Source organism: Perca flavescens, chromosome 7 (genome assembly GCF_004354835.1).
Source record: "Perca flavescens isolate YP-PL-M2 chromosome 7, PFLA_1.0, whole genome shotgun sequence".
In the NCBI taxonomy this organism is placed as follows: Eukaryota; Metazoa; Chordata; class Actinopteri; order Perciformes; family Percidae; genus Perca; species Perca flavescens.
The window spans coordinates 21,286,780-21,306,779 of NC_041337.1; the positions used below are offsets into that span (position 1 = coordinate 21,286,780).

Sequence of the window (20,000 nt, forward strand, 5' to 3'; positions counted from 1 at the left end):
TTATTTAGTCTTATCACCCTTCACTCATATTTACTCTCTCTTAGCTGGAAACTGTCAAGTGAAGCAGGAATGGTATGAATTTATCTTTGAAAATTAGTGTCAGCTCTGCATTTATCTGTTAAAAAATGAATTTCGACTGCTATTAAAATGTGTTAGATTTGTATATCTTTATTATTATATCTAGATTATTATATCTGTTGATAGTATTTGTGATTCTCAGATGCTCACCTAGCCATGTAAACTTAGCTACATTTACAAACAGTTTGATACGGGTGAAATTTTCTGCTGTTTGTGAAAAGATATATCCCCTCATTTATGTTTTAAAACTTCAGGAAACAATTGATGGGAAAGCCAAATCACTTAATTAGCAGATAGAAAATAAAAATGAATGATTTCAAAAAGGCAATTTATAGTTTTCTACATTTTCACTGAACATTGCGACATGTCACAATTATTTCTACGACTATAAAAGAATATGCAGTTATGTTTTAATCATGCACAAAACATATGTTTTAAATACCATCCAGACTTAAAACAATGGCGCAAGATTACAATCCCATACAGGTCAAATTATTTTATACATAAACATGTTAAACTGGATATCATCACCTTATAAAAATGCATTTGTTACTTATGAACATAATCCATAGTTCTTGGTCTGTAACCAGGTCATATTCACTGTATCCATGTGTGTTTACATGTGTATTCAAATGCATGTTTGTGTTGGATGGATATAACAGCATAGCTCTCCCAGTTGTCATGTAAACAACATGTACACCTCGACTACACACATACACACACCATATGTTAACTGTATCTCCCACAACTGTTTCCTGATGGTTTTAGCTGGTGCTTATCATACAGCCTTGGAAAATGCCACCTTTTCAAAGCCCATAATTAAAAAAAAATTGATAAAGATGCAAATATATGTGCATAAATACGGATGCTTAACCCAAGCAGTTATTAGATTTTCCGTGGACCCTGAGTACAGTCCTAATGGAATCCAAAGTGCTGAGAATTAACTTAACAATGAGATCTGCTGGCTAATTATCTTGTGGCTAGCTTGTCTGCACATATTCAGATCCATGCAAAATCACTTAATGTACAACGTGGCATTATTAAGTGGAGTTTTCTGCCATCCTTCTGATCCTTCCTTTAGATTTCTCCTTTTATGTAAAGCTGCAGCGTCAGTGCTCTGTGATGCATGCAGCGGTGAGCCCACAGAAATAAAATTTTATTTCTATGGTTGAGTCAATAGAAGGAGAAACGTCAGACTAATTTCTTTTACCAAAAAGTCTGAGTCGTGCTAAGCCATTTAGATGATAGTTGAAGGTTGACTAGACAGGCATCACTTGTCTCTTGTCATTGCCTAGAAGGCTGAGTTCCCTCTTTTTATCTTCCTATTGCTCCCTTCACGACCACCCACCACCCCACCCCAATCAAACATTTTGAAATGCAATTATGGATCAGTGAGCACCGCCATCAGTCGCACTTCTTGTTAATATTTATCGAGTAGAGCAGCAGCCGCTGCCATCTCTTGAGAGAGGGGCGCTACCCTCATTAGGGGCAATTTTTTTGTGTGTGCGAGTGATCCTCAGCTCTTCCTTTCATTCCACGGTCCACTCAGCTGCTTTAAGCGAGCTGGTACATTTTACAGACATGAACATGTGGAGATGCAGCCTTTCACAATTGTGTGTGGGGCTGTCTTAAGTGTCTGCTTTCTGTGAGAAAGCAGCTTTGACAAGGGCATCTAGGCGTCTATAGACATGGCCGGTCAGCCGAGCCTGCTGCAAGCTGTTTGATTGAAGCATTCTGTCTGTTATGTTCCCTATTGAGTAGCAGCCTTTAAGCAATAGAACCACAGCACAACAGCTACTAAATCCTGAATGGACGTTCATTGTCACTTACTTACAAAAGGAAAACGGACCAGAAATTGTTGCTGATATTAATACTTCCTTACTGTGGTCGGCTGGAGCAGGTTAGCACATGAAGTGGAATCATTTTTTCAATCTGAACAAACCAAATCATGTTCAGATTACCTCCATTTGTTTGATAAATAGCCCCTCTCCCTCTCCTCCCCTCACAGTTGGCTGTGACTAGACCCTGTGAGCAAAGGATTTTTTACTGCTGCTTTGGCAGTATCAGGTGACTTTCCCCATTATGACCGTGTTGATTAATGCTCCTCTATGAGGAGGTATGCACCCCCTCCCATTCCCTCCCTCCTTTGCTGTCTATGCACACTTGAAATTTCACTGAGGTAAAGCTATTAATGCCGTTCTTTGTGGTAACATTAGGTCATTTAGCTGAGGTGTTGGGGTCACTAGCTGCAGCAGCTGCTGTTACTATGCAAGTGTGTTCTTAAGCGGACACAATCTGCAAGACTGACAAGTGCTAGTCCTTCTCTGGTGTCAGTTTGCAAGCTCGGTGCATTTCTCAAATCAGATGTAGACAGGCACATATCTCTCAGATGCGTACACAGCTCTGTCTCCCTTTGGGGAGGCAGGTGAAATTGATTGTCCACAAGAGCACAGCGATGAATAAAAAAGCATTACAAATGGCAAGGTTGAGATAACAACATAGTTCAGACTCGGCCAGTACGGGAGGCTGTATTCAGTTCTGCTCGTGGGTATAAAAGCGAACCTACCCAACCCTTCCCCTTGCTCCTTGCTTTTATTCTCCCTCATATCCCCTTCTTTTCATCTTTTTGGACAGATAACACTTTTTTTTCTCTCTCTCACCCTCACTGCTCTCCCTGTGCATTAGCTAAATGCTGCTATGGAAACTAGTTGTTCAGCCAATAGGAGGATCTCTTTCTCTGGGATAGAAGATGGGAGGGGAGGGAAGTAGAGACAGACTGAAATCAAAATGGGGTTTTGTGTGTGTTTTTATGAGTGGTGATTACCTTCCCAGATGGAGAGGGTGCAGGCTCTGGACAGTGGGGGTTGGTCGGGCTGAAGGGCCATGCTAGCGGCCATAGTGTTTTCATAAGACTCTTTAAAAGCTCAATCAATAGCCACCTCTTTGACCCACCACTGCTAAATTATTCAGCAGAGAAGGCTTTTGCCTAGCCTTCATCCTTGGAGTTTCATTAGTTGAGTTTACTTTCACCGGCTTGGCTGCGTCTCTCTCACAAACACACAGATGCATGCAAATTTGTAAAGTCATTTTTCAGTGACAGATGACATTTGGGCCTTGCATATATATCCAAGTGCTAATTTATCTCCTTGTTACTGAGTTGTTGAAATATTCAGCAGCTCCGTAGACACTTTTCTTTTTTTTTCCTGGCACATCACAAGTGAAAATGTCTCCTCTGATGTCTTCACTAACATCTGAAGCAAATTCGCTGCGCTTCAGCGTGGAGCACTACATTTTTATCTTAAAGCAGAAGAGCAAACAGACAGTGCTATCTTCTTTGGCACTAGCTTTGATAAGGAAGTGGGAAAACAAACGTAACTTAAGACTTCAAAAAAGGCAGGTAGATTTGAAGCTCTCAAAACCTACAGGACTCCCAACCCTGTAGTTGTATATGAAAATAATGGCAGGGGTTGTTTAATTACCTGACCTGGTCTTCCTTTCAAATGAAAACAGTTGACTCCTTCATAGGGGGTTGCATGCTAAATTAGAGGGCAAAGGCTCCTTTGAAGTAGGCTAATGTTCGCAGTGTTTAACAATCTCTGGGGCTGGATGGTTTCCACTGTAGATACCATAGAATTGCAGATGACTCCCTTAATTATTACTTCTCACATAATTTTCAGCTGTTAGTATCTCAGGTAGTATCTGCAAGTATTGTATTTAGAGGAGAATTGCTTGTCTTGGCCTGGCCACCCAGTGCTGAGTGTAGTAACCAGACACTAAACACATTTGCGTGGATTGGTCAAGCTTTAATTGGATTGGCCTCTGCTCTGAAAACGGATGGCTAATTTCGCCCCACCTCCTCGTCCTCTCCCACTTTACATTTCCACTTCCCTCCTGTCCCCTATTTTTCTCCTTTCCACCCTCCACTTTTCTCTGCTCTCTCAGCTTAAGTGGGTATCTGGCGTGCTTCACCACTAGTGCTCAGCTCAGTGTAATTTCCAGCTTGTCCAATGTGTGACATGCCAATAAAAAAAGAATGAGAGAACAGGAGTGGAGGAGGAGGAGGGGCGAGAGGATAACACTGTGGAAGTGGAGATTTACAGTGGTATCGGGTTCACACGCTTTGACTAGGGCCCTATTTTCCCCCCTCTTTTTTTCCGTTAAAGAACACATGGTGCAAATTAACTCTCACCAGTAGAGAGAGCAAATGGAGGAAGGAAAGAAGGAGGGAAGGAAGAAGGGCAAGGGCATTGGTCAGAAAGAGGAGCAGACACGAGAGAAGGACATTTCAGGGATGTTTTGAGGAATGAGGAATGTCGACACTTTGTACCTTGGAGCCCGCTGCCTCACAGCCCTTAAAACAACAGCAACATCACCACAGGCTGCCATCTCCAGCAGCTCCCCTGCAGCAGCACTGCAATCTCATACTGACCCTCTAACATTTTGTACATGTGCTATAGCTTGACTCACTGCTAGCTTCATATATTCTCCATCTTTGAATGCTTGTTGATTTAATGCAACGCAACAGGCTCACATATGCTCATGTTTCGATCATGAAAGGGGACTATCACTGTTTAAGAGCTCTAATATGCAATTGCTCTAAGCACAACTCTGTCCAGTCAGTATGTGAACAAGAAAACCATCTCTTAAACCTAGAAACCAAAGAACAAAGAAGCTCCATAAGCAAAGAAATGGGACTTGAAGGGCTCACAACTCAAGCTTTTACTGTCAAATTAAGTTTTTTTTGTAGATTTGTAAAATCCTTTGAACCATTAAATGCACTAATAACCACAGAGATTAATTTAGCACAGCCTAACCTTCGATAAGCACACAAAGATCAGTATATATGGTAATATATAATAAAAAATATAAAATAAGAAAAAGGGAATAAACAGGTTTTTCAGATATGCATTAATGACAAATTTAGACTAGTCTTTCCTGGGACACAGAAAAAGAATTGTGTTTTTTGTGCATCATATTTCCGCCCGCAGTGGCAGTGAGTGGTGTTGCATGTGCTTTGATGGGCAAGTGTAAACTGTGTTTGCCTGTCTGTCACAGCCAATGGATCACATGGGCCGAGGGAACCACATCTGCGAGGGCTTGGAGATGCTTCACCACACATGCGCACACACACTTCATTTATTCTGCACATAGGTGTTTGTGCATTTTTGTGACTTGCAACCACACACAAAAACATTGCACACTTCATTAATCTTGCGTTGTGTAACCTTCAAGTCCTCTGTTGTGCTTACCACGAAACCTTCGAGTTCAAACCCCTCAAAATTCTCTACCATGTCCTATAATCGTCTGCTGTTTTGCAGCACATACCTCAACTCCCCTATCTCCTCCCTCTCAGCCCCATTTCTCTCCTGAACATCAGCTCTACTGAGATTTCACGCTACTACCATTTGATTTTATTGTTTCCTCGATCCTTAAACAGTACGCTATGAAGCAGCATAAACGCTATCCGCGATGGTAAAGACATTTCCTGGCATCAAAGGGCCGAGCTGTGCTATCCCCACAGTAGCTTTATTCATTTCTGCTCCCGCCACGCTCAAACGCTCTTTGTTCTTCTCTTTATAGGAATGTACTTAACAGTTTGGCAGTGTTGTGTTTGTGAACACAGCCACCTTTGTTCCAGCAGGCAGTTAACACTTGTGCACAGAGCAGAGGGAGGAAAGTCTGCGTTATTAAGCCTACTGTTAAATTAGCCTAAGCACTATCTTAATGAAATGATTAAGAAAATGCAGACCTCCCCATAGTCCCTTTTTTGTACGGTTGTCAAATCCCCATGTCTTTTATCCAATGGCTTCTACTCTTACCCTATACAGTTGTTAAGGCAAGCTGCTGCCAAGCAAGGCAATCTGTGTTTGGAGCTTTGTCTGACATTCTGCTTCATTTCCTCTTCTTACTTGCTCTAGAGCTAATTGAAATAATCAGAGCATTTTAAATAATTTCTTTTCTATCCAGATGCTACTAGCTGCGTGTTTATGCTAGGACTAACAGTCAGCTATATAGACTTTCACTGCAGCATCACGACAAGCTAACCTTGGGCTATTGAGCTTAACAGCCCATTTATAGATCGCCATAATGCCCTCTCCATTTGAGAATAACTCTTAATAGGCTCCCATCATTTGCTCTTTTCATATCTTACGGCATTCATCACCTTCTTCCACATTATTTCTCTTTGACTTCTCCTTTCTTCCTCTCCTCTACTGTCTGGTCCTTGTGATAAATCTTGTGCCTCAAGGCATTGTGGGATGGGGGTCTGATTTGGGCCCATTACCAATGGTAACCCAGCACATGGGCATGTCCAAATCGGTTCACACACCAGCTAGAAAGGACAGCGGGGGAAAAAAATAACTCCCCGTCTTCCTCCCACCTCTCTTTACCTATCCACCTCTCTGTCTCCTACCTTCACCCTCTCTTCTCCAGGTGAAATGGAATGATTTAATGTGCAGCCCTGTTGGAGTGGGTAATGGAGTTGGTGGATGCATGTGCGAGGCTTCCTCCATCAGCAAGTGGAGGGGTGTTGAAGGTGATCGAGACCCCCCCTCTGTGTGCTCCTTGTATAGACAGTGACCTCTCGTCCTCTCCTCCCTGCAGAGCCAAGATGCACACATTTACACAAAACGCATATCCCATTTCTTCAATGTGAATGCCACAGTAGAACCTGTGCTTACACTTCTCTAGCTGTAGACTTGTTACAGGACCTGTAGGGGACCAATGGAGCTTGCTGTTAACAGATGGCTGACTGTCTCTTGGAGTACCTTTTTTGGCCCAAAACACCATCTCTAAAGATGCCTCAATGGATCATTAGTTTTTTAGATGGGCTTACACTGAGTGATAATGAAACATAATGTTATTTATTTGTCAAAGCACTGCTTTAGCTTATTTGAAGCTGCTAATTGAAAGTTTAATGTAGGTAAGTTTCTGTTTTCAGATCACAACTGAAATAAAGTCACTTTGAGCCTGTCTAAGAGGTTAGGTTGCAGTGCAATGCAAGTACTAATTACTGTAAAACAGTGAAAGGTACAGAGGGAGAATATTTATTACTACTATTTATAACACTAACTGTCCTTGCCCCCAGTCATTGACTACATTTCCACCATATTGAGATCCGATCTGAGTGATCTGATTACAAGTGGACAGCTCTAAGTGTGTTTACACCTGCCAGTAGAATGTGTCTCCAAAGCGTGTTGAGTGACCACTTGTGATCGGCTCTCACTTCCCCACTCTATATGCAAATAAACAGGCACATACCGGTTCTGGCCTCTCTCTCTCTCTCTCTCTCTCTCTCTCTCTTTCTCTTTCTTTTTCTTTCTTTCTTTCTTTCTCTCTCTTTCTCTCTCTCTCTCTCTCTCGCTCTCTCTGAGCCCGTAACCGAGCAGTAACTGAACCTGACCCGAGCCCAACACAGTTAAAATCAAATTTTTTTTCTCATACTAATGACACATGTACGTTTGTTTGTGTGGAAAACCCGCTTTTATTAAGCAACTGTAGGAAGGCATTCGGAAATGTCAACAGATGAGCGCATCAGCGCACACGGGGCAACAAGCGCACATTAACACAGGCGCGCACAAGAGGCATGCTGATGTGACCGAGCCCGACCCAAACATCATTTCTAAATATCTGTCCGAACCCGTCGGGTCCCATCGGGCTCGGGCCGGGTGTCCATCCTCTACTGTGTTACTCTCACATATATTATGCATAATAAACATGCAATGACTGATTGCAAAGCACTGTCAGGCAGGAGACAAGAGGTTTAAAAAAAAGTCATGTTCGCTTATGTTTGTTTGTTCTCTTATTTAGTTACTGCTGATAAAGACTGCAACACTGTTTGTGGTAATATCCTATATATTTGTGATTTTCGTTTCATGAAACTAAAAATAAAGTTATTGTATACCGGCAGCTGCCTTTTCCAGACAACCTTGGGACACAGAGCTCCAGACAGCCAGGGATATAAGAGCAGGCAGCACAAGAAAGCAACACATCACCGACAGTATGATAGCATTCAAAACACAATTCACTCTCAGTGCTTTCTGTGACATGAGAAACACTTTAAATAAGTACTTAGTTCTACTACTCACTGTTGAGTAGGCAGTCCTTAATGTGTCCTAGGACATGTACGCATACACACTGCTTTAAGAATGCTCACATGTGGCCTAAACCACCTCCGAATGTGGTCTGAGTGATCGGATCTCAATGTGTCCTGGATGCATTCACACCTGTCTGCTTGTGTGATCGGCTCACTTGGGTCAGATTTTTATACCAGGTGGGAATGGGGTCTGTGTTTGGACTGTTAACATTTCACATGCTGCGAAGCCCCTTTATCAACACTCACATCCAGCCCACCTCAGCATTAAGCCTAAAGGCAGAGGTATTAGTTATCCTATCCCTAGAGTAGATTTAACAGCCCTGCTCTTGTATGGATGGCTGTTTGAGACTGCTGCTTAACTCAGGACACAGCAGCAACTGGTCATAATTAGGTGCAAACTGTTTGCTGCCATGCTAAAATGCCATTTAAATGCCAAATGGCAGTGAGGGTGTGTATCATATGTGGGATCTCTGGCCTGTTGCTGTAGACTCTGCTGGATTGTTGCTGCTACCAGAGGGAGGTTAACCATTGATAAGTGGTTGTTCTTGCGACATCAGCCTACACTGCTCTCGTTAGCTCATAATCAGCTAGGATTCCCCATCCAAAACCTTTAGCACTCCACCAGCTATTGTTAGCCGAGATGCTATCTGGTGAACAGGAGACGGTAGGTATTTAACTTATTAATGTGCAAGTGTGTGAAGATGAGCCAGTGGCTCCTGCTGCTGGAACAATTTAGCCAAGCTCAGCTTTTGGTGTGGAAATTCACTTAGGTTGTGTAGCTTTCCACCCACCTAGGAGATGTTTTTTTAAATTCCCAATTCACAGATTTCCTACAACTGTACACAGCTGATTTGGCTCTTTGATAAAGTCTTTTATTTATGTAGCGCTGACACCATCTGTGTCCTGTTTCATTTAACTGCTCTGACTTTAGTGGGCTAGTTGCTAGTGTATTGCTTGTGAGTGCAGCACCGCAGGCCCATATAAGGAGTGTGTATCAGCTCTGTTTGTTCTGCATAGAATCACAAGATGTCTGGAACCCACCTGTCAAGCCCTACCACAGCCATCTTTAGCACCAGCCTGACAAAAACCACCAGAGCAAAGCCGGCTGTATGCCAGCCTGCCGATGTGCTATGCTAACATGCTATAACAACAGATGTTTATTATGGTAATATATCATGCTAAGCTTGCAGTCATTGGTTGCCTTGAATAAAAAGAAGCAGTGTTTTCACAGGGCTAGTGCATCAGCCGCTGAGCTTTATAGCCTTTAAAGTAAAGAAAGGCTACACATCCCATAATCCTGTGTGTATGTGTGTGAGAGTGAGTGAGTGTGTGAGCAGCGTGTGTAATCACTCCTAGCTGGCGGGCTCAGAGGGAGAGGTGGAATCAATGCAGTGGGCTATGAAGAGAGGAGAAAGGAGGAGAGGGAGGGAGGAGGCTGATCAATATCATAGCAGCAGGGTGGGGTAATATCCACTTCATGCAGCACCGCCACAAACCGGGAGGATTGTGGGAGTGAAGCAGGGGACGCAGAGGAGAAGAACTGAAATGAGAGAGAGGGAGGAGCAACGGTAAAATGAGGCAAATCTCTGTGGTGCCGGTAAACAAGAGGCTTTGTGTCAATCACCAGATGAAGTGGCACATTTAGCATTCTCCTCTCTCCCTCAACCATTCCTACACCACTGGTTATTGTTTGCTCGGCAGCTGCCTGCCCATTGGTCCAGGATGGTGATGGGGCGTGGCTACACAGTGATAATGTATAGGCTGCCATGGCAATGATACCCGCTGTTTAAAGAGTCATCAATAACCCCGCCCTGTTGTATTCCACAGACTGTTAGTCAATGTCAGCTGGATCATTCCATCATCAGCCTTTTACATCACTCTCCACACACAATCTATTACAAGCATCCACTCTGTTACAAAGGGCCAACTGTAAGAACACCTAATCACCCTCCACCCAAGGACAGGTGGATGTCAATGACATCGGCAAAGTAGAGGAGGAAAGCGAGAATCTGCCAACAAAACAGGCTGAAGGGGACTAGATTCACACACAAGCTATGGTACATAAAGCTTTCTCTTTATGCCGCCGCTGCTTTGTTGTTTGAGGTTGCATTTGCGGTACCAGTTCTCATGCTGATTGCATGGTATGGTGAACTATGTCTCCTTTCTGCTTGATTTAACTTAAAAGCTGTGACTGGGCTGTGCTGAGCAGACTTTGCATTGCCGTTTAGAGCTGGGAGACAGGATGTGATGGCGGACAACTGATCTGTATACTGTAAACGGACACTTCCTCTGCAATGGGTAGGACGTTCCCGCCAAACCATTGTGTGTGTGTGTGTGTGTGTGTGTGTGTGTGTGTGTGTGTGTGTGTGTGTGTGTGTGTGTGTGTGTGTGTGTGTGTGTGTGTGTGTGTGTGTGTGTGTGTGTGTTCGTGTTCGTGTTCGTTCCTTGGTTTTCCTCTCAGTGGGTTTCTGAATGTGTTTGTGCATTTATTTCACTGTTCCTGTATATAGTATCCTGCCCTGAACATGCTGTTAAAACTAATTACATCGACCTGGCCTCTTATCTAACTCACCTTACAGCCATTTTTAAAGAGATAGGTGTGTGTGTGGATGTGTGTGTCACCTTTCAATGACGTTGGCAGGGGCAAGTGAGGGGTGAAAGTGAAGCAAAAGGTGACTTGCAGAGAAGAAAGCCCTGTCTGAGACATAGCACTGACCTCTCTGTCTTTTCTTTCTTTCTTTTTTCTTCTCTCACTCACTGCGGGTAAACAGTCATCCCCCTCTTCTCTCTGACAGAGTGAGCTGAGGCAAGTAATTCCCCCATCTACAGCAAAATCCTTTACCTCCCCTACCCAGCCCTGGATGCTGCTGCACAAAGCAAATGCAGTCTGTGTGTGTGTGTGTGTGTGTGTGTGTGTGTGTGTGTGTGTGTGTGTGCGCGTTTAAAGTATGCCTTTTGATTTACAGGCGCACACACACAGATAAATGGGCGGAGAAGGCTTTGATGTGCCTTGGTTGCAGAGAGTAGAGCTGCTGGTGTGTTGTTCAACCTCTTTGTCTCTCTCTCTCGGTGGTCGCTCTATCTGTGCATGTGAGTGTGTGACCGATAACCAATGTGTTTGACACACTATGCTCATCATGACTCCAATCTTTTCCCCCATGTTCTGCATTAGTGAGCTATTGTTTCATTAACCATGTGTATTTTACTGTGTTACATTGTGTTTGGGAAGTGAGCAGCAAAGACATTGCCGTTTTAATTAGCAGGGATTAAAAATCAGGACATATTTTCGGTTATTTGTAGAAAGTCACCCATTTATCCAATATTTTGTCAGCTGAATGTCCTAAACAAAACAAAAAATACAGAATTTAGAAATGAAAGGTTAGTCATAGATCAATTTTACATTCCCTTCTTCACTCTGCTACCTTCATCCTGTGAAATAATTAATGAAAATCAAAAATATAATGCATCATATTACATTATGGAGGATATCAGCAGGTCTCGGCAGAATGTGTAAGGTGTGTGCAAAAGTGCCTAAAGGTGTATTTTTCCACTTGGAATTGGCAGTTGTGTACACAGCATCTGCTCCGTTAATGCAAACAGAGTGTGAATGGTGTTTCTTCCTTACTAAATCCAATAGTCTATACCTTTCCAAACCTTTTATGTTGCTCTTACACCACCCATTGTTAGTTTCAGAACATTAATCTGATATAAAATTAAAAACAGTGGTTTGCTTGCATTGTTTTTATTTTTTTTAATCAGATTATTTTCTTAATTTACATTTTCTTTTGCCTCATTAGCTCATTTTACCTTTTACACTATACACCCACTTGATAGTTGTGACATCCCTTGGTCTTTATGCACTGGAAAATGTAAAACCTCTAGTGGTGAGTTAATTGCGTATGAAAAATATATAAAAAATTCAATCACTGATACTATCACACAGATGCGAGCCTTTTTTTAGACTTCCCAACTAATACCAGATTGGGGTTATACTTTGTAGTGATTGAATTAAGGAAGCAAAATGTAAAAAAAAAAAAATAAATCAGTTTCACTGTGACTTAAAATTTATTTCAGGTCGAATCAAAGAAGTTTTAATAGACTGAAATGTGTCTTTTTGACACTCAGAAACTCCCTCCATAATCATGTTACAATATGGCGGCTGTTATTGCTGGTCTAGACTGAGAGTCATGCAGTACAACTCCTTCTAGCACTGGGCCAGCCTTGTTATTGCAGCTGTGTTGTCTACAATACATCTCTTGTTGCAGCACGGTGGGAGGCTGCTCAAAGCTTCTGCTCTCTCTCTCTCTCTCTCTCTCTCTCTCTCTCTCTCTCTCTCTCTCTCTCTCTCTCTGTCTCTGTCTCTGTGTGTGTGTGTGTGTGTGTGTGTGTGTGTGTGTCTGTGTGTGTCTGTGTGTGTCTGTGTGTGAATATCTGTGCACGTGTTATAATCACATTCTACCCAAGCATTCAGACTATAGTTTCTGCAATGAGCTTTTTGATTTTGTGAGCTGTAACTGCATATGGTGAAAGACCTGTAACTTCTTTAAATCTTTTGTTTAACACACACATCTGATAGCCTACTGCATTTGCATCCACACTGATACATCGTCACACATATGGGTAGGTCATTTGCATGTGATTATTTGCATATTGTACAAAGCAAGCTTGCCTAACAGACCACCCACTGCTCGGCTAGTGCGGCATCTGGCTGATACACAGCTTACATGATGTATTACTGATAGGGCCAGTGTCATCACCAGACACTGACAGACGGGCAAGGTCACCTTCAGAATCAGATATAGAGGGAAGAGAGAGACAGAGAGATGGATATCTTCAGAAACAGTGGCCAGATAAAACAATACAATCACAACTGGTTGAGCTCACAGTGATATGAGCTTTTCAAGGCTGTCTGCAATGCTGTCTGTCCAGTTTAACATTCAGCGTTAAGATCTCTTTTTGCATGCCTGCGCTCTTCTTCTCTGCCACAGCCATCTCCGGCTGTGCGTTGCCACTCCTCTCTCTCCTGGGTTTGTGTGTTTATATTCTTACACAGAAATGTGTGTGTGTGTGCGTTTGTGTGCGTGCGTGTGTGTGTGTGGGGAAATGAGCTTTGGCATGTGTTAGAAGGATCATAAATATTCCTATTAGCTGTGTATTGATGTGTACTGACCATACAGAGCAACACACACAAGAAGCCTCTGGGTTTCTCCGTATCGGTCATTCTCACACACGCTCACTATAGACACACGTCTCACTGCCTGACAGCTGCTCTTACATAGAAAAGACCTCCAAAGCACTCACAGAAACACGTAAATACACATTCTGATTTTTTTTTTTTTTTTTTAAACCAACCCTCATCATTCCTCTCAAAGCTCACACCCCATCAGTCTTTGAAGTGGCACACATCCGCACACACAGACACAACACCTTTTCTGACTCCCCAGTGAGTTGACTTACTTGTACTACACACACACACACACCTTGTCTACCCTTCACACACATCCTACCCAAATCGCTTTGTCTTTGCAAATGTATTACTACTGCATTAATCTACACTTTAGCCTGAAAGTTAAATGTGTCTGTGTGGGAATAATACAGAGGGGAGATCGATTAGCATTGGCTTGAGCAAGCCTTCTCATTTCCTGTCTTACATTACAGTGCTCAATCAGCCCACTGCTCCTTCTCTTCCCATGCCCTGCTCAGGAGGCTGCCACTGGTAGTTGTACACATACAGACATACACACACATGCATATACACACGAAGGGTCTGGATTAGCTGGCTGGGCAGACGTCCAATATGACATCCACACACACAGCCCAATATTCATATCCTTTGTGCATGCCCCCTCTCTTTCTCCACAGCAGTTGTCCAGTCAGTATTAGTAATATGTCTCATTAGCTCACCACCAGGCTATGCTAACAAGACAAAGCTAAAACAAAGGATCACAGGCAAACCGCCTTCCAAGCAAAACACCAGGGCGTTTAAACACTGCAAAACACAAAGGTGTCTGTCTGTCTGTCTGTCTGTCTGTCTGTCTGTCTGTCTGTCTGTCTGTCTGTCTGTCTGTAGTGTGTGTAACTCTGAATACTGACTCATGGTATTACCTTGAGAGCAGACAGCTCTCAAGAGAACATCCCGGGCTACACACACAGGAAGCCAGGTATGAAAGCGAGATGGCTTTGAAGCGGCTAAATGAAAGGCTGAAGGCAGAAATGACAATGTTTTCTGGCAGGCTATAACTGTACTTCTGGCTGAGAGGGAGGGTTTTCAGTATTATGATCTGAACACCCAGATATGAGCTCTACTAACCGCCTCCATCTGTCCTCGCACAGCCTATGTTTGAAGTTTCACTTGGATCTACATTCTAGTCTATACCCTGCTAGTGCTGCAAGAATTTCTGTCTGTGTTCTCAAAAACAAGAAAAATAAGTGCCTGTGTATCTGTGTGTAGCCTAAATCACTAAACACAAGTTGTCAGGTCCCTGGTGCTCCGTGGCTGTGGTCTGCAGATAATGATCATTAGTGAATGCATTTTTTTATATTCTCCGTCTCCTTTTGCCTTTCAAAGTGCTGCTCTCTGTACCTTCACTTAACTCGTCTTAAATTTCTTGGCTAAAACCACCATGCAGCAGAAGTGTGTTGGAGGCAAAGACAAATATTTAAGTTGGACACTGCCTTGCTATTTTATGGAGCATGCAGCCAAGGCTGGTGTTCTCACCGCCACTCTCTGTCTAGAAGGAGGGCAACGTGGTCAACATCATACATTTTTCTTATTATTTCTGCCATTAATTTACTCACTCCCACTTGGACACATTTGACAAAAACGAAAAGACAAAGCAAAGACTGGTGCAAGTAGCCCTGCTTGTTATCTGTATGGAGTGAAACACAGTGTTGGACGAGCTAGATTTCAGATATAGCATAGTCATGTGTGGCGCTTGTGACTCTCCAGTGTTTAAAGTTTGCCTGTGGTTGGCAGTATGATCCACCAGTAGTGGCCCTCAAGTCTTAATTAGTATCATCTGTGTGTTCCGCGTGACTCAACCCCTCTCCTCTTTTTCTGTCTTCTTTCCATCTCTGCAACATCCCTCCTTTTTTTGCCTGGATGACAGGACCTGTTAACTTCCTTAGATGTGTCACTGTATGTCGTCAATCTGTACAATGACACAACTAGTGACTAGTCTGTCATAAACTGAGATATGCGTGTCTGCTTCATTCCTTGAAAGGGGGGTTTAAAATTTAAGGCGGGCGTGGGCGCTCATGTTCAAAGGCGCCCACACAACACACACACAAAGAGCAACAAGAGCAAATCTGCCCACTTTGAAACGGCTAATGCTCATCCAATCCAATATGGAGCCGGGCTGACAGATGGGCCCAGTGTGTTCAAAGCAGAGGGGGCCGATTTAATATCCAAACAGGTCAAGCCAAAGAGAGGCAGAGAGAGAGAGACACTCCTCTGTAGGCATGGCACAAAGGTCTTGCCAGCACCGCCACCACAGCTGGGACTCACCTCACCTCCTTCCTCCCTCTGCCTCCCACACACTCTCCATTTGTTCTTGTTGCCAGGCTGGGAAGCTGGCTGTGCATACAGTTCCTTCACACAAACATCAGCATTAGTTTAGTGTTATTATGTGTTTAGTGTTATTATATGTGCCTAAGAGAAGGAGGCTTGAGGGGCAGGTTATCCTTCCTTCCTCAAAGTAGCCAAGTGCTCACTGCGAAGCCCATAAGTAGAGGAGGATTGCAGAGTGGAATCCTGCCGCTGGCTCTGACAGCCTGATTTAGAGGTGCTTTTTCTTACCTCTGACACAGAGTCCCAGCCTGCCCCGCTCTACTGCAGGGTTGGGAGAAGAATAGTGGTGCTTATCCTGAAAGTGTGTGTGTGTGTGTGTGTGTGTGTGTGTGTGTGTGTGTGTGTGTGTGTGTGTGTGTGTGTGTGTGTGTGTGTGTGTGTGTGTGTGTGTGTGTGTGTGTGTGTGTGTGTGCGCTCATTGGCGTGTGTGTGTGTGTTTGCTCACACAGAATGCTGGCATTTCTTTTTAACAACCTCCTTTGTCAGTCACTAAGATGTCGTAGATTGCGTGAGCACAGCAGATCTCTTGTACCTCGCCAGTGTGTGTACACACACATACATACATACATACAGTGTTTGAGTGTGTGTGTGTGTGTTCTGTCATCCAGATTGAAGTGCTTATTGAGTGCTGGTGTGCTGGCAGATATCTCTCAAAGAGTGCAGTAGAAAATAAGGCAGAGAAAGCAGGAAAATGAGGAAGAGAGAAAGCAGAGTGGAAAACCCTTCCAATCAGATCCATCATCTTGGTGTGTGTGTGTGTGTTTATGCAAGTGTATGTGTGATCTTCCCAGCCAGCTCTTCCTGCCTCCCCTCTCTAATCTTATCATGTCGGAGCAGCAGATTAGTCCTCCCAGATCCCATCTCTGACTCCAAATGCCACAATCAGCCTTTTGTTCTTTGAATGTGCTTACTTTCCCCTTGAGGCTGGCGAGGTGAACACTCACAGAATCTGACCTCGTGCCATTTTGAGCCTCTGCCTGTCAATGTCACACCACTGCCAGCCCTGTTCCACCATACTCAAGCCTACCCTGCCCCTGTGGCATTAGGTAACTAAGCTGTTAGCTCAGTAGCTTGCTAGCCTAGCTGAACTGCTTGACATTCCTTGCTAACACTGAGCTGCTGCTGCTGTTCTTGTCTGTTTGACCTCCCCCTCCTTCCTCCCTCGCTCCCTTCCTCGCTCTGTGCTGTCTCCTTTGTCTGTGTTTGGGATCTGTCTTTCCTTCCTTACTTCTGGCTGCCACCTCCTGAAGGAAGTCATAGATCCTGGCTGCTGATGTCATCAGTGAGGGGAGGGGGGGGTCACTAACAGGGTTAGCAGAGGAAGAAGAGAGTGTTTGAAAAGCAGAGAAAATAAACAGAGGTTTCCTGTTAACGAGGTGCACTGGGGGCCTGTCGTGTGGGGCCAGGAGGGTCTGGTTTTATTTAAAGCAAAGCTCTAGTGTTGCAGTGTGGGGAGGAGGACGAATAGGGCATTCGATTTGAGGGTTACAGGTTGTAACAACGTACTCTTAGTTTTGTCACCGCTCGGCTTGGCTGCAAGGCAATGACCATATTGTAAAGGCCACTGTGAACAGATGTGGGAGAAAATCTCTGCTCGCTGCAACTGCCGTGCACTCTCCCTACCATTGAACGATATTAGTGTTGACATTGGTTTGGAAAAGCACTGCATCGATTTCACACTCATATTTGAAAACATGGAATTAGTCCAACAATCAGTCCATCTTTTAAGTGTACGCTTAACAGAGCTGGTTTTCTTTTTAAAATTGAAAGCCTGTACTTGTTAAAAGGAAAGTCTGCCCTCTGTATTTCCCTCTTTCCCCCAGTCTTTGTAGTGGTGTGGTCGTACACAGGGGCCCCAGCTCCAGAGTTGACTGCACACACATGCAGCCACACAAAGAAAACTGCACAGCCATTATGGATCCAAGGGGCCAGCCACCTTTAGCTAGTCAGAGGGAGAATTAACCGACTCGCAGAATGCCTGGCTTGTCTTGGCTGCTTTTAGAACAGTGATGAATGCATTGATTTGTTTGTTTTTTATTAATAGGGATATATTTTGGATTAATTTTTACAAGAATTAAACTTTAAAATCATATATTTCCCAGTATATAACCTTTTGAGTACCCTCCTATAATCCAGCCCCTGTCTGATGAGTGTGCCCAAGAATGCCACAAGCCAGGCTGAGACACTGGAGGGAGGAGGGGTATCATTGTGCTCGGCCCCAAAGCATGACTCTCAGATTTATATCTCGTCGATGAATAAAGGGGTAGCCTTGTACCCTGGGGGTTTCAGTAAAGCAGGAGGAGGATAGTTGTAATTTTAAATCTGAGGAAATGAGAAGGTCTTGCTCCTCCTACCTTAATCCAACCCCTTTCTCTCTCCTCATTTCCCCCGCTCTATCTCCTTTGCTCTGCTTCTTTGCACTTTCTCTTTTTTTCTCCTCTTGTTTCATTTCTTTCCCTCAGTATTAGGTTGGCAAGTCTTTTGGCCTCTCAGCAGTGAGCAGCATTCCCAGGGTTTAGGGCCCAGGAGGAGGGAGGGCAGGGCCATGTTTAGCCTCTGGCGGGACAGACAAAGATGGCTGACATTGTGCGGGGCTCAGCTCTCTACACGCAGTGTGGAATGTCTCTAATCAATTCAGCATTGTGGTTTCCTCTTATATGTTCTCTGTTATTTTCTATGGCAGGCTTAGAAAAAAAAAAATCCAGACAATACAACTAGTAGTTCATATGGCGAGACTGAGCTGTCTATCATCCCCCTTCATTTTCTCCTTGCGTTATCTACTCATTTTTCCACCCCGCATGTTTATAGAATTGTGATAATTGAAAGCTATGCTTCACTCCCACTACGTGCTCCATATGTTGCACTGTAAGTCTTTCTCTCCACCTCCATCCCTCTTTTGCCTGAGAGGGCTTAACGCCGCTGTGAGCTTCTAAACAGCAATCTGCTCGGGAGAGCGACAGCTACTGATGATAGCTGAAGTAATGTTCGCTCTTTACTTTGGCTCGTTTGGTTGGTTTAAAATAATGCAGGCTCTTGAATAAGGTGTACAACCTATGTGTGTATGTGTCTGCATCTTTCCACCCGCTTGTGCTTTTCTGTTTGCATTAGGCTCTATGTCCCAGCTCTCTGAAATCCATTTGATTTTGTGGTTTTACAGGCAGAAAATGAAATGTTAAGTTGGAACACTGGCAGCATTTACTGTCTCCTTAAGGTATTAATTATGCATAAGCAGCGGATAACTACTCACTCTGCTGTGGCAGTCAACATGTTAGTCTAGAAGGCAACGGTGTCTGTACACTGGATAGACAAGAGGTTGGGATGGGTGGGCTAACTGCTGGGAGGGAGGGACATGACGTCATTGCACACATTTCTTCACACACAGTATATGTACGTGCTCGGGGGTCTGTGTCTCAGTCCATAAGTAAGGCTCTGTTGAATCACAAGCAAAGTGTGTGTGGCTGTGTGATGACTGACTGCGTGCCAGCTGCTGTTTAACACGTCCAGGCTCACTCATTCCTCCTCCCTGCTCAAGGTTAGAGAAAGGGAGGAACGAGGGAAAGAAAATGAAGAGGTGGTGGAGTGGAGAGTTGGAATGGGAAAGATGGAGAAGGAGGGAGGCAGGGTGGGAGTAAGAGGAGAAAGAAATGGAGAGAATGGGAAATCCAGAGGTTGGCTTGAGGGTTTAGGGAGGTGATGATTTGCTTAGCTGCATGTGCTCGGCCTCCTCCTCTGTGACATAACAGAACAATGTATTCTAAAGACTTTAAATATCTTTACTCTGACCTCATGTTCCTGCACACACAGATGCAGTTAAGAGCCTGGAAAGAGTTGAACTTAAACTGTCTGTCTTAGATTACTGTAGACGTTTCCCCCTTCTTCCTTTTTTCCATTTGCTCATTTCTCCTTTACTCCACGGGTGGCGTCAGTGGTGGTGCAGGTGTCTCAGTCAGTTAGTGCAGTGCAGCTTAGCCGAGTCCCTAATAAAGATGGCTGGGGCCAATAGCATTGTGTCACAGTCCAGCACCCAGCCCAACAGTCTCTCTAATGTTCAAACCACTGTGACGGTCAGTTGGGCTTATGTGAAGCCACAATACATATTTTATAACATGAAATGAAAACACTATTTTGCCCTTTTCATCTCTCACCTCAGCGCTGGCCTCAGTTTCTACCATTTTCTTCCATCCCCCCCTCGTCCCCTCCCTCTCCGTTTTTTCATTAACTGGCCCTGGGAAAGCTCTCTTCTCACCTCCGTGCTGC

At 44.0% G+C, this 20,000-nt stretch overlaps 1 protein-coding gene across 4 annotated transcripts in view; it reads left to right on the forward strand.

Annotated features, from left to right (window-relative positions):
• rerea (arginine-glutamic acid dipeptide (RE) repeats a) overlaps positions 1 to 20,000 on the forward strand; it is a 131,769-nt gene that overhangs the window by 65,932 nt on the left and 45,837 nt on the right. The window lies entirely within an intron of this gene.